General features: G+C 35.9%; 1 protein-coding gene across 16 annotated transcripts in view; it reads right to left on the reverse strand.

The window, feature by feature from the left end:
- Positions 1 to 16108, reverse strand: part of RhoGAP15B (RhoGAP_ARAP and RA_ARAPs domain-containing protein RhoGAP15B) — a 115373-nt gene that overhangs the window by 38818 nt on the left and 60447 nt on the right. The window lies entirely within an intron of this gene.

The following is a 16108-nucleotide window of genomic DNA, read 5'->3' on the forward strand; positions in this document are numbered from 1 at the left end:
TTTTCTCAGGAAGTATGGACTTGCCGCTAATGAAACTTGTGCCGTCATAAGAGGGAGGCAGCGAATAAAAGTTGCTAAAACAAAAGTCAAAGCCATTCGAGAGATGGCCCTAAACTGAACTTTTCCGAAATTTTGTGTGGGAGGTATCCGAAGGAGTGGACTGATTGAGTCCATATTAAAACCCTATCTAAGTCTGGTACAAATTTTACGATGTGCAAATTATGGACCAAATCGGTTACTCCCTCCAAGAGTTATCGTGCGTACAATTTTTCCGAACATTTTCGAACTTTTGTGTGGGAGGTACCGGAAGGAGTGGACCGATATAACCCATCTAACTTAAACTAAGTTTGGACAAAATATTACGCAAGCCCAAATTTGAACCGAATCGGTTCATCCCTTTGAGAGTTATCGTGCGCTCCAGCCAGACAGACGGGCGGACATTGCTCAATCGACTTCAAATTGTCTGAAACACATTTCGTCCTAACATACTTGTGTTCTAAAACCATTATTTCGATGAGGCACATTTTGCCCGTATGAAAGGGTATATACCCTCGTTAGCATAAATGCTGAGGGTATAAAAACAGGGTTAACGACAAACTTTGTGCGTCTGACTTCTGACAAAATTCTTCAACATCAGCTTTATCTGCGCTCATGCTCCCACTGAAGACGAAGACGAACAAACCAAAAATATATATATATATATGTATATATTTTACCAGCGAATAGAATAAAAATATAACCGTTGTCCCGCCCATGACATTAAAATTATTCTAGGCGACTGCTGGGCCAAAGATATTCTCCTTTCGAATTTTGGCATTAAACAAAATTGGAAAGGAAAATATCTTTAGCCCCACATCTGACAATGAAATGAGGATGAAAGACTTCGCAGGTAGTTAGCAGTACCAGATTAAAGCATCTCGACATTCATAAGGGCAAATGACTGTCTCCAGACCAAAACACAAGAATCAATTTTATCACGTTGTGATAGATGGAAGACATTCATCGAGCGTGTTGGATGTACGATCGTTCAGAGGAGCAAATATAGACTCGGACCACCACTTTGTTGAAGCAAAGGTACATACGTATCCGATTAAACGGACCAAATACAGTACGAACAAACGCAACACGGAACTTAAACGTCGGTAAGCTGCAATCACAACAGATAGCCACAGCATATTCCATGGCACGATTGGATAATGAAGACACTCCTCATCCAAAAACTTATCAACACAGTTGCAAAGTATTGCCCAATTAATACAAACAGCCGCAAAAGAGCCCTCCGCCGATAATATATCAGCACATACTTGGATACCAGTGACCTCCAATAAGGAACACATGGTAGGATCAGGAGTGTCGTGCTGCTACCGAAATCTACTACATGAACGGAAACGGTTGAGCATTTAGTCTGCTCGGGCTCTGCACAAATGTAGCGAAAATTTACAGCTCTATGACACTTGTTCCTTAACAATATCGGTAAGATAGCCGAATTAGGTCTAGGGAACCTTCTGTGATTTCTCAATTCATAAAACTTGAAATAATTGCCAATAGATCAAACGGAAAAACAATCATTACACAAGTGGTACGTTTTCAAAATGGTATATGGGCTATATTTTCGAAAATTTAACATTTACGGAGGAAAAAAGGCCTCTCTAACATATGTCCTAAACATATTTTGCAGCAAACATATATTTGTTTGCAATCAGTCCCAAACATAACATAACGACACGTATTCTCTCTTTATTTCTGATTTGCCATTGCTTAGCAATGGGGAGAGTGTCATACCACTACTAATACACCAACTATTGTGAACACTCCTGCTCTAGCGTAAATTTCATTTCGTTTGTTTTTTTTTATGTACACAAGCACGGACGCACGAACTGTTTTCTTTATGTTTTACTTAAATAGTGTTTGTACATTAGAATTAACATTTGTAATTTACTGCTTTGTTATTCTTAATGACTTCTTTAATATGACCATATCAAACAAATAAAGAAAATCTATTAAAAATGACATGTTTAAATTTTGTGCTCAATCGGAGAGTAAATTTGGTACTCTTACCCCCTGTTTTTGTAAAAAATTGTATTCTTCTCACACGAATTGTCAAATTTTGTAGATCGATTTACAAGCTTTTGCGCAAATGTATAGCGCTGATTTTTAAATGAGGAATTCTTAACGATGTATGGAACGGGTATACGATGTATGGAACGGGTATGTATGCCTTCTGGGTGCTGAGCTATGGATGCCTAAATTATTACGAATATAGACGAACGTATTAAGCCATGGCTATAGTCGGACGGGGCCGACCACGTGATACCCTACACCACTACCCCTGGGAATTAGCTTTCCACAAATCAAAATTTCTTTATGGAACAAATAAACTTATCGTGCACGGTGCGCCTTAGCTAACTTTAAATGAAAGGTGCTTACACCTGGGAAGTTTTTGCGGATTTTGAAACCACTATGTTCATAGATGAGAAAAACCAAAAAACAAAAAATAAATCGTCGGAGGAATTTTCAAATAAATTGCAGTCAAAGTTCACATTTCTAGGTTTTTATACCCTCAGCCTTTAGGTACATACACTTTCATACGGGCAAAATATGCCTAATCGAAATAATGGTTTTAGACCCCAAGTATGTTTGTGCGAAATGTGTTTCAGATAATTTGGAGTTGATTTAGCAATGTCCGTCCGTCTGTCTGGCTGACTGGTGCGCACGATAACTCTCGAACGGATGAACCGATTCGGTTCAAATTTTGGCTTTCGTAATATTTTGTCAAAACTTAGTTTAAGTTCGAAGATGAGCTATATCGGTCCACTCCATCCGGTAGTTCCCCCACAAAAGTTCCAAAATGTTCGGAAAATTTGTGGGCATGATAACTCTTGAAGGGAGTAACCGATTTGGTCCATATTTGGCACAAACTTAGACTTAGATGAGGTTCCTATATGGACTCAATCGGCCCACTCCTTCGGGTACCTCCCACACAAAATTTCGGATAAGTTCGAATCGCTTTGATTTTTGTTGCAACAAAATGTCACTAAAATGCTTGGACGATATCACATGAACGGGGCAACCAATTTGGTCCAATTTTGGCTTCGAAATCGCAAGTCTTATCTAAATGGGATTAGAGAAAATATTGTAGCTGTGAAAATTCTCTACAAGATTGACCTTTAAGATATTTTCGTAGGTTTTACCATTTTTGAGAATAGAAGTTCAAATTGGGACAATGCACTGACTGCATCGCCTCCTTAAAACAATGTCATATACGTTGCCCTGAAAACCGCTTACACCTGCGAAGTGTTTTGCGGAATCTGAAACATCAATGTTCATAGATAAGAAAAATCCGGAAAACAGAAAAAAATCGCTGGAGGGATTTTTAAAAAAAAAAAACGCGGTCAAAGTTCGAATTTTTAGGCTTATTTTAGGGTTTCGGGATTTTGCTTGGAAATGGCTTAAAGAAAATGTTATAGCGCTGAAAATCCTCTACATCATTCTCTTTAGTACCATTTCGATAGGACTTGCCGTTTTCAAGCAAAATCTTGAAAACTTAAAATAAACCTAAAAATGAGAACTTTGACCGCGATTTATTTAAAAACCCCTCCAGCGTTTTTTCTTGTTTTCGGATTTTTCTTATCTATGAACATTGATGTTTCAGATTTCGCAAAACACTTCCCAGGTGTAAGTACCTTTCATTTAAAGTTAGTTAAGACGCAGTGTGTAAGAAATAATTTTGTGGATTCAGACACCGAATCACACGAAGCTTAAATAACACTATGCAACACTGAAAATGCAAACAACTTCTAGTATGGATTTTTTGAAAGTACATATTTAGACTACAAAAACCCTAGTAGGGTTTTGTCCTGTCAGATCCAGTTCGGATTTTATGGCCTCCTCTAAACCGGGCTGAATCTACACTTTTTTGCATTTATCAGGCCTTTATCTCAGAAACGAATAGGAATTTGGCCTTGCTGTTTTTAACAATATTGTAGCCCTAAACTAGTAGAACTTATCGTTTGAAAAACCGACATAAGAAAAACTCCATCTAGGACATCAAAATCTATAAAATATATAAAATTTTACATAAATGCTGAAATTCTGGTCAATATCGGCTAAACTATTGGGAGTTGAACCAAATAACCTTTTGCACAAATCTTCTAAATAAAGTTCTCAACAATTCTTTAGAACATGCTGAAACTCTAAAATGCTTGCTTCATGTTGTTTCGGCGGTATTTTGCATCATATCTTTTACAACACGTATTTCAAACACAGTTCACACCAACAGTTTATTCTCGCATTTCGGATTTCACTACTTTATTGACATTTTTAATAAGTCGTCGGTGAAAAATTTACTGAAAACAACGGCATAGAGGCATTTTACAACAATGACATGTTCTGAGGAGTTGTGTATTACATTCCAGGAAATATTTTTCCAAAAGAAAATATTCAGAAAAAATTAACGGTTTTGGAGATACGGTGCGAAATGTATAAAAATTGTGGAATTTTTGCATATATTTTGAAATTTGAGACAATAAATGTAGTTTTTCGAGTACATTATGTCTCCAAATATTTTATTCTTGTCCTTATCTAAAAATTTGCTTCAGAGGTCAGAAAAAGATTCGCATTGGTTTCAGAGATATAGCCCCGAATTTCTTTAAAAACTCAATATTTAACCATGTTTGGATGGGGCCATAAAATCCGAGCTGGATCTGACACAACAAAACCCAACTAGGGTTTCTTGTCGTTTGGGTCTGTACTTTCAAAAAATCTTCAGTTCGAATTGTTTGCACAAGATCACCTTAAAAATGTTGCACAGTGTAATAATACAATAATTGTTTCACAAATATCCCAGAAGGGATAAGGGAGACTTCTCTCAAATCAATGAGCGAGTGTAGCCTGATTCATATTCGCTCATTGATATGGGACCCACAGCTTATCTCCAAATCCGAACGGCGTGTCCTAAGACACCACTTGTAGATAAGCTTTACATGGCTGAAATACTCAGAAAATGTCGCCAACATTACTGAAGGGTATTTTGCCACCTTTGAAAATTTGATGTTGCCTGGCTGGGGAATCGTTTTAAAAAAAGGTGGCAAAGCGACCCATGCTGCAATGTATGTATAAAAATCAAAGTGTACAATTAATACGCTATGAAAATATGGTTATCTACACAAAACCCATTATATATTAGGCAGTAGGCTCGTTATCTAGCAGACAAGTTATTGCAATTTGCGTCAGGGGGAAAAGTCAGTAGTTTTTTCCATATGTAGGCCGGTATATGCCCTCCAGGAATTAAATATAGACCAAAAATATATGTATATTTTTATTATTCATACAAAAGTCATGGTCCATTTCCCCCGCTAAATAATTTCAGATCGTCATCCAAAATTGTAGGTATCTTCATCTACCTAAACTCTTACCTCGTGCAAAATTTCGCGATTATTGAGCTATAATTGCGACCTCTAGCGTGTTTATGATTACACCACAAATAAATAACAGGATATATTAGGCTGTAACTCTGTTATCTTATCATGTACACCAACACAATTAACATCAATAGAAAGGTCAAGCGTTCCTCTTCCAAGTATAGCTTACTTGCCCGGAATGTCTCTTACAGGAATAAAAATATAAGCTGTATATTAAAAATTTGCATAATTTTCACACAAACGTTGTGGTCCATTTAACCCTCTAAATATTATCTGATCGCCATCTCAAATTACAAGCTTCTTCTTTGTCATATACTCTTACATTATTTAAAATTTCGCGTTGATCGGGCTTTTATTACGACCAACAGAGCCGCTACAAAATTGGATAAATATTATGTTTTTGGTCCATTTCACCCGCTAAATATTTCACGATCATCACCAATAAAAACAGGGATCTACTCTGGTCTCAACTCGACCTCCATATAAAATTTCGTGACGATCGGTCCATAACTGCGGCCTGGAGTTTGATTACAATTTATAATGGACAGACGGACGGACGGACACACATCTCAAAATCGCTTTTTCTCGTCGAGATATGAAGATTGGTATACCACAATGGGGGTCTCCGACGAATATTTCGCGGTGTTACATGAATTTTTACCAAAACAAACTTATAATACCCTTTTCCACATTGTGGTATAGGGTATAATTAATCGAACATTGGTGGCGTCGTTTTTTTTTTTTGGGATAGCTTGTTTTGTTTTTTCAAAATAGTCTTAATCCCATTGTTGTTGTTTTATTATTTTAAAACAACTAATTTATTAGTTAAACAAGTTTAGTATTGTTGAAAAAAAAAAAACAAAATAAATATTTTTTTATTCTGGTGTCCCGAATTTAATGTTATATTTCCATAATGTAGAAAAAAATTGGCCGGAGTTGGAGTCGAGTTATTTTTTTCGACTCAGACTCCGACTCCAGCAAAATTGCTCGACTCCGACTTCGAAACCCTGATGGGATTGTAGTCGCAAGAAAAATAAAAGAAGTACTCCTATAGATTTTTTTTCCAATAATTTTAAATCTAAAATGCATTTGAAAACTATTTCTTAAAAATATGTGCTTATTTTGGCTATAATATCCAAACGATTATTTCGATCATTATAATATTGGTCTCGTTTGATTCGCCGTGAAGTTTTGATTTAAAACTATTTTTTTGTAATTTTTGATGGGTAAATGAACCTATATTTTGCAAAAAGGTCGGATTACATTTAAAATTTTGTCAATTTTTTGTAAATTCTGCGAATTATTAGTAACATTTTACAAATATTATGCAATCTACTCACTGACACCCCTTCGTGATAACTTTTTAGTAACAATTGTGCCCATTAAAATATTTGGCGTGTTAAAAATATTTTTTTCTTAAAAGTAGAAGTAAAACAGCGATAACTTTTTTCCGCAACAAGCAAAGCTCGCGAGCGGATTTGTACTGGGGAATTTTTTCTTAACCTTTGTACCAAAAATTGTTGATGTAGCGCGAAAGGAAAATTTTAAACTTTTTGGAAATGGAATGAATATGAAAGAATTGGCAATATTTCCCATATAAACAAACTAATTGAGGCTATGAACATATTTATCCACCAACAACCAGGAACCAAGAATTCAAAATTGACACAATTCGACTTATGACTCTCTCTCAAAAAACAATAGAATTGTTTTATTATTAGTTTTGTAAATACACACATATGTATGTAAGTATGAACTATTTCTAAAATGATTCTTGATTGAATTCCATGGTAAAGTTTTGTTCTATAGATTTTCCTAGATTGTTTACAATTCCCTATATGATTTTCTTAGAGTTTTCTTTTCACGTTAAACCTCTACTTTAGAATCTATGAACAGGGATTTGACAAAAAAAAATCCTAATCTAATCGCATTAAATCATACAAAGCCCTCTCAATCAAATTCCTCTAATTTCCCCTAAATTATTGCCCTGCCCTCGTACCATAAGATTATTCAAATGCCAAACTGGAATTATACCCTTTTAAGTTGTGTCCCCGACAAAAATCTAAATCATTTAGATTTACTGTTCTGTTTTGCCATACTTATAACACATTTTACCTTCCCGGCCACAACATTGCAATTTCTGCGAAATGCATCGAGTTTTTTATAACGAGAAAGTGTCAAATGGTCTGCAATAAAAGTTTATGACTTTGTAGAAATTTTCGGAGAAAATTTTGAACATGTTTACGATACCAGATCAAATTAGTAGTTTCCCAAATATTAAACAATGGAAAGACAAAAGATGATGTACTTGAGTTAAATTATCTTACCAGGTAGCGGAGGCGGACTAAACGCCACTGCAGTAGTGTTACAACAACAACTATCTTCATAATGTGTTTGCCTTCGACAGAAATGAAAAATGTCGGAAGTATTTTCGTATTAAGTGTTATAATTTTATTCAAATACGATCAAACATAATATTAAAAATTAATACAGTAAAGTAATTAAATTAAACCCATTTTGATATTTTGTTAAATTTTATTTGCATACTGGAAAATGATAGACAATTTTAGTACAAAATATTATCCAATTATTCGGCTAAAATAAAAAATGTTTATTTTCGTTGATGGCCTAAAATCCTCAATTGCCACCAATTGGGCGAAAAATTGGTCAATGCCTTAAAATTCCTCAAAAAACTCTAATAATGGAACGGGTAGACAAATAACGGTGTTTTTGTGCTCTTTTTTATTAAATATCGCCATTTGTAGAAAGTGTTTTATTATACTTATGTAGATTGCTGCGATATCTGTCGTAATGAAAAAATAATTGAAATAACTGCAATGGAAAACTTGAATGCAATCGATGCTGGAACTTTTTTACGGTAGGGTAAAAGTGACAATGCATTTCTTAATATTTTCCCATTTCCCCACATGACCACGCAATGGTATTTTCGATATTTGCAAAAAATACAGAAAAGTTATAAGCCTAATATACACGATAACTCTCAAACGGATCAACCGATTTGGTCCAAACTTTATGTCTCGTAATATTTTATCCAAACAGAATGGGTACTTGTGAATGCAAGGCCATGGGTATATGAATACGAGCCGTTTGATATAAGTGAACACTAAAACTTCGAAATGAAGACCAAGTTGAAGATGATATCGCCCGTTTACTCAAAGTGTGACACATCTCAAAAAATCCATAATTTGAAGTGGTTTAAGGTAGAAACACAATTAAATATGCCGCTTATTCACTCTCAGTTTCATATAAAAGACTAAAAGGCCAAGTACTACCTAATTGAAATGAATTAGGCAGCGTTTGAATTAGGTAGTACTTGGCCTTTAATCTTTTACATGAAACTGAGCGTGAAAAAAAGCGTCGTATTTAATTGTGTTACACCTTTAGTGCTTCAAAAAACATTTTTGTTGAATTATGCCAAACCCCTCGATGGACTGTCACATCGACGCGATGAGGGGGCCTAGTAAATGCAATGAACCTAAAAGCGATAACGGCGTTAGCGTAGCTACTGGTAGGGCCTCCCATGTCGGCAAGGTTGAAGGTGAGCACTGAGCCTAAAAACAGTCCACAACGTAGCGTCGGTGGCGATGCGTTGGGACCCCGTTAGCGAGCGTATAATTACCGCTAGATTTAAATGCAAGGTGCGAAACATGTCAATTGTCCAGTGCCATACGCCAACAGAAGGGACAGAACAAATCGAAAAAGATATGTTTTATAGCAGCTTATTTGGAGTGTTGCAGCGTCTCCCGTCGGAGATGTCAAAATTGTTATGGGCGACATTAATGCCAAAGTGGGCTTTGTATATACAGATTTTAACACATCATGGGAAATAATGGCACTGGATCAGCTAATGAAAGGAGAGGAGGAAAGCCAACAATGCCAAAACGCCAGGCAAGCATACACATCAATTGATACCAGTGTTAAACGGTTATACAGACGCGATAAACGCAGATGGATTGAAACAATTGTCGCTGCAACTACAGGAAATTAAAAATTGCCCTATGACTGTACAAAGAGCATGATTGAAAACAAAAGAAACATGGCTGTACCAATCAAAGATAGAACTGAAGTTTTACTCACAGATGCGAAAGATTAACATAAACGCTGCAGAGAAAACTTTACCGAGGCCTTCAGCCCACCGTTTTCTTCCCCTGCTAATAACATCGACGTAAGCTTTCCCAACATTCCTAAAATATCTCGCATTAACATCCAAATTCCTAGTATTAATGAACTCGAATTAGCTATCCGTCAGAGCAAACCTGGCAAAGCGGCAGGAGCAGATGGCATCGTACCCGAAATGTTCAAAGCAAAACCACACAGACGTCCTCAGATTCTTAATATGGCAAACCGAAAAATTTCCGAGGGATTGGATGCAAGGAACATTTGTAAAGTACCAAAAAAAGCGCAAACTCAAATTGCAACAACTGGATAAGAATCATGTCGTTATCCACACCACTCAAAGATTCTGTTCAGATCACAATATTCATGGGTTGACCATATTGCGTCGCTCTGTATAGTTATTGAACAAATTAATGAATTCAAACAGCCCCTACATTTGTCTTCGTCGACTTTGAAAAGGCTTTTGACCGCTTAAATCACCAGAAAATATGAAAAGCTTACAAACCAAGGCATAGAAATATGAACTACGGATCAATGTTAATAAGACTAAATCGATGAAGTTAAATTATATGATCCCTGGCAACTTCCATCTTGACGGCAGGGCAATCGACGATGTTACCAGCTTTACATACCTTGGAACCACCAGATGTTGGCACACAGGCCGACATTGAAGCCAGACTAGCTAAGGCTAAAGGTGTCTTTGCTAAACTGCGGAAAATATGCCGCTCCCGACAGTTATCAAATTCGACAAAAATTCGTATATTAAACTCCAACGTAAAATCCATACTTTTATACGGGTGTGAAACATGGCTAGTATCCTAGGGTCAAATAAATTGCAATGCTTTGTTAACCGTACCGTTTCTTAATGCACATTTATACCCTACACCACTATGTGGGGAGGGTATTGTAAGTTGGTTTTGGCCAAAAAATTTGCAACGCATCGAAATAATGGTCGTAGACCCATACATATGTATATCTACCAAAATGAATGTCTCGACGACCTGAGTCGATCTGGCTATGTGTGTCCGTCCGTCTGTCCATCTAAACCTTGTAATCCCGCTACAGGTCGCAATTTTAATCCGATCGTCATTAAATTTTGGGTGTTGATGAAGGTCCCGGAGGGGAAGAAGTCTTTACTGATGTTGGTGATGGTTGGAAAATATTCAGGGGTCGGAATGGGCAAAAAACTTATTTGGAGAAAAAGTCAACATTTTATTTCAAAGCGAATCCTCTTCTATATGGGGTATATCACAAGCAAAATGAAAGTAGAAAATATCGCTTTTGCAACGATGTAACGTAGGTTGTCGTAGGAGCTCAAAGAACGAAGATATGGCAATAGCCGCTAATAGAACCCAACTTTTCATTTATGTGATTTTAATAATAATGACAAATATCACAGGTTTGGGACCATCCAAAAGCAAAGTCTGACTGTGAAAGTAGAAAATCCCATCTTTACAGTGACGCAAAGTACACTCTAAATTATTTGTTGAAAATTGCAAAGAGAATCACTGTGATTTTCTGTTGATTTTTTAGGCGGTGTGTAAAAATTAACAAATTGTAGTGCAATTTATGGAAATGCGTAATTTCAAACACAAATTATTGCAAAAACAGTAGTTTCAACAGAATATGCTTGAAATTAAACACAAACTGCTTAATTTCAAACATAAAGTGTTGCAAAAACTGCAATTGCAACAGAATGTGCCTGAAATTAAACACAAATAGTAGTAAATTTATTTTCGTACCGCAAAAATTGAGTTTTTTTCCAGCAGAAGAACAACAAAACTCAGAAAAAACGTGTTAGCTGCTCGCGGTTCTTTGTTCGAAGCGGACGAAAAATTGTGAAGATTTTTTTTAATAAATCAAAATTAGAATAAGAGGTAAATAAAAATGTTAATAAAATATTTGTGAAAAAGTGCTTTAAAGCCGACGAATATCACAGCTTTGGTTGGGGACCTTCCAAAAGCAAAGTCTGACTATGAAAGTAGAAAATCCCATCATTACAATGAAGTAAACCAGGTTGGCGTAGGTGGCCAAATAACGGAGATATCGCAATAGTCGTTAATACATCCCATTTTTTCATTTTTTTCATGTAATCACGCGGATCGTCACGACATTTTGGGAATTAATGGGAGTCCTACAGAGAAAAAAAAACTATTGATTTTGGCAATGGTCGGATATTATTCAGGGGTCGGAATGTGAAAAAACCTATTTGGACAAAGGCCAACGTTTTATTTCAAAGCGAATATCTCTCTTCTCTAAGATATATATAGAAAGCAAAATCTGGCAAGGAAAGTAGAAAATATCTCCTTTACAACGATGTGAAGTAGGTTGTCATAGGTGGTCAAACAACGGGGATATCGCAATAGTCGTTAATGTATCCCTTTTTCTATTTTTTGTGAAATCACACTACAGGTCGGATCCTCACGAAATTTTTGGGCGTTGGTGAGGGTCTCACAGAGAATGAAGCCTATTGATGGTTGGCGTACATCCCACGTTTCCATTTTTTTATTTGAGTTGTACTGACAATGCACTTAAATGCGTTTCAACAAAATTGACCTGTATTAATGAAGACATTCAGATCAAAGGCGATAAGCTATCCCAATTTTAATATTTTGAATTTGATCAGACAAAAGCTTATGCACAGGGGTAGTGGTGTAGGGTATCAAATAGTCGGCCCCGAACCGAATATATCCTTGGCTCACTTGTTTAAATAATATATGGTGGCCTAATAATTGGATCTTAAATTCGGAATTACACAGAAGATGCAACCAAATCCCAATCGAAAAGAAATATGTAGTAAAAATACAGATGGATTGGACACACGCTGCGTAAATCCCCAGACAACATAGCTTGGCAAGCCTTAGACTGGAACACATAAGGGGCCCGATGTAGAGGATATATAATAATAATGCCAAACTCGTAATAAATGAGCTGTAACTCGTTGAGATATCAACATGCAAATTTGACAGAAGATAAAATAGAAGTCGTACAAAACAAAATAGAAATTGCTGACTCACAAAACACATTCTTTGGGTTATGCCACTCCTTGAGTATATTCTTTTATACCTAGGTCACGATAGTAACAAACTGACTGAAGAATGCAATATAAGTCAGCAGACAGACTGGCGAGATTGGAACCTGACCACTATATAGGAAGAGTTTTTGGTCATTCCATATGTCCATATAACCATTGTAATTGTAATTTCGTGAAAATGGGCGCCCAGCGATTAAGAAACCTCTCGATTTTATTGATGGTCAGATAATATTCTGAGATGGGAATGGACTTTCTTCGAGTTTTCTTTAGGATTTAGGAAAATACCTTGATTTCGATTATGCGACTGTAATTATTTTAGTTAAGTTAGCCTTAAGTCATCTCATCTGAAAAGCCAGGATGGCGATTAACTTTAGTTTCTTCCTACAAAATTTTAGCCTTTGCTTATTTATTTTGTTTTTGGGATAAACTGTGTTGATTGTCTCTGCCAGTAGTATAATTAGACCCACTGCTTTTGATACGTACACCACAACCGCGTAAACATTTACACTGGAAAATTTATTTTGTAAGCTACAAAAATATTTTTTATTCTTTAAAACTAAGTTGGATTATTCAGGCTAAGGATATTTAGCTGTCGGCAAAGCAAACTGATTCTTTTTACTTGTTTTCGATTTGCTTTAAATTTCCTTGAATCCAGAACCCCCACAATTTAAATTCAATTTAATTTATTCTAATTATATTATTTTATTATTTTATATGCAATATAAGACAATAGACGTTTCTTGTTTTATTGGTGTATGAAGTATGAGTTATTATTCTAATGAATGCTATATTTTGACCTAAACATTCCTGAATAATATCTTTTATTATGTTCTTTTCTGAATGAATTCATTGAAAAATCCTGACAAATATTGTAAATTTTATTAATTGCGAATATTTTCTAAGTACAGGCAAAAGCCCCGATTTATTTGCAAAGAAACCCAGTTTAGTCGACAAAAATTCAAATAGATTATTATCTAACAGTACTTCGCCACATACCGCGACTTTAACTTTAGTTCCGTTTTGTGGTAAGGACATCATTTTGTGACATTATTTACCTGGCAACATTTCAGGATAAAATTCCTGCTAAAGTAAAGTTAAAACAAATTTCCAGGTATTTAGGAAAAACGGAAAACATTTATGTTTATGTTTTTATGATACCCCGGATCAATTAGAAGTTTCCTACGGATTAAACAATGGAAATATAAGTGCGTGTACTTGAAATGTTAATCGATGATGTGTGTTCAGGTACGAGTATATGGATAGCGGATAAAGGTTTATTACAGGGGAAATCCGACATTGCTTATGTCCGTTTAGTATAAATTGTAATGTTGTTTGCAAGGAAGTCATCATTCACTCAACTAACTTCATCGTAGAAACATCAAGAGAACGTAAACACCAAAATGAGTACCAAATTGGTTAACACCACCTCCTCAGCCACAGCTTCCAAAACGGAAGATGAAAATATTGTAAAATCAGTTATTGATGTTCTATTGGTTTTTATAAAAGTTGTTAAAATAGTTCTGAATGTCTTAAATACATCGGAAACTGAAGAACAAGATATAAAATACAATAGAACTAGTCAAACACTGACAATTAAGGCTTCAATGAAAGCATCAAGGACCTCGGTGTATACAACAACATCGGAAATCGAAAAGAGTTCTAGTGGAGAGAAAATTTCAATTAAACGTAAATCCACCGAAGTTGTCCAAGAACAATGGGAATCATCATTAGACATTTCATCAACATCATCGTCCACACCACCATCATCGGAACCAACTACCCCAGAACCAAAATTAAAGTCAGCCCTGAAAGTTACACCACCCCAAAACAAAAAAAGTGCTGAGAAACGTCTATCCAAATCTGTTTCGTTTAGTTTGGAGAAAAATACCGTCAAATTGTATGAAATTATGGATGGCGCCCAGTTGAAACCACTATACAGAACAACAATTCCATTGATGAAATCCTTTTCTCGTGTTTTTGATGATTCTCAATTGAAATCGTTGCCCAGTGGAACAAGTACAATTCCTCAGAGGGAAATCGGAACTCTCCCCAGTGTTACAATGCAATCTTCACGTCGCCGTTTGAAATTTTAAAAGAGGAAGAGTGGGAAGAGTCTAGGATAAAATAGTTTTTAAGTTAATTTTAAGATGTCATTTTGAAATGTTTCTAAAACATTTTCAAGTCGAAAACTAATTGGTAACCAATAAAAACGAAATTTTGAAAATTTAAAAAGAGATTTGTAATATTAATATTAAGCAAGTTAGCAAAGGCTACACAGTGCGCTTTAACAAACTTTAAATGAAAGGTGCTTACACCTGGGAAGGTTTTGCAGATTCTGAAACTACAATGTTCATAGATGAGAAAATTCAAAAAAACAAAAAAAATCGCCAGAGGGATTTCCAAAAAAATCGCGGTCAAAGTTCACATTTTTAGGGTTTTTAGCTTTTTACGATTTTGCTTGGAAACCGCAAGTGTTATTGAAATGGGATTTAAGACAATGTGGTAGCTGTGAAAATTCTCTACAAGATTGGCATTAATGGTAGGTTTTACCATTTTTGAGATATAGAAGTTCAAATTGAAACAATGTACTCACTGACTGTATCGCCTATTTATAAAACAATGTCATGCTTAGTGACCTTTAACTAACTTTAAATGAAAACCGATTACACCTGGGAAGTTTTGGCGGATTCAGAAACAGCGATCTACATAAATGAGAAAAATCCAAAAAGAAACAAGAAAAACGAGTAAAAAATATCAGTCGGCTTCGCCGACAGAGATATACCCTCAGCCTGTGTATATTGAAACAATTTTTTTTCCCAAAATACGTATGTATTTAGGTGGTTTTAAAACTTTTGGGCGTTTGAACCGACAAAAATGTTGATAAGGATTAAAGATCAAAAGTTTTGCGGAAGAGATACTAAAAGGAATGGATCGACATTGACCGTTATGGAAGTAGATCTCCAGCCACAACATATGGTGCCATAGGGGGTTTTTACACTATTCGGGCTGTTTGCTCAAGAAGTATGGACTTGCCCGTAAAAAACTTTTACCATCGTAGTTGAGGCAGCTAATGCAAGTTGCTTCAACAAAAATCAAAGTGATTCGAGAGCAGGTCTTAAAGTGAACTTATCCGAAATTTTGTGTGGGAGGTACCGGATGGAGTTGACAAATATAGTCCAGATTTGAACCTGATCTTTATCTGGTAGATATATTAGGATGTGTAAAGTGTAGACCAATTCGGCCACTCACTTCCAGAGTTACCGTACGAACAATTTTTCTGAAAATTTTTGAACTTTTGTGGGGGAGGCACCTGAAGGAGTGGCTTATCTTCAAACTTAAACTATGTTTGGACAAAATGTTACTAAGGCCATATTTTGGACCGAATCGGCAGATCCGTTCAAGAGTTATCTTGCGCTCCAACCACCTCACACGGTGTCATAGGGGTTTTTTGCAACTTTCGTGCTATTTTCTCAGGAAGTAAGAAATTGCCCTTGATGAAACATGTACCGTCGTATAG

The sequence above is a fragment of the Musca autumnalis genome, unplaced genomic scaffold (genome assembly GCF_047663935.1).
Source record: "Musca autumnalis isolate F117 unplaced genomic scaffold, ASM4766393v1 scaffold_3, whole genome shotgun sequence".
NCBI lineage: Eukaryota > Metazoa > Arthropoda > Insecta > Diptera > Muscidae > Musca > Musca autumnalis.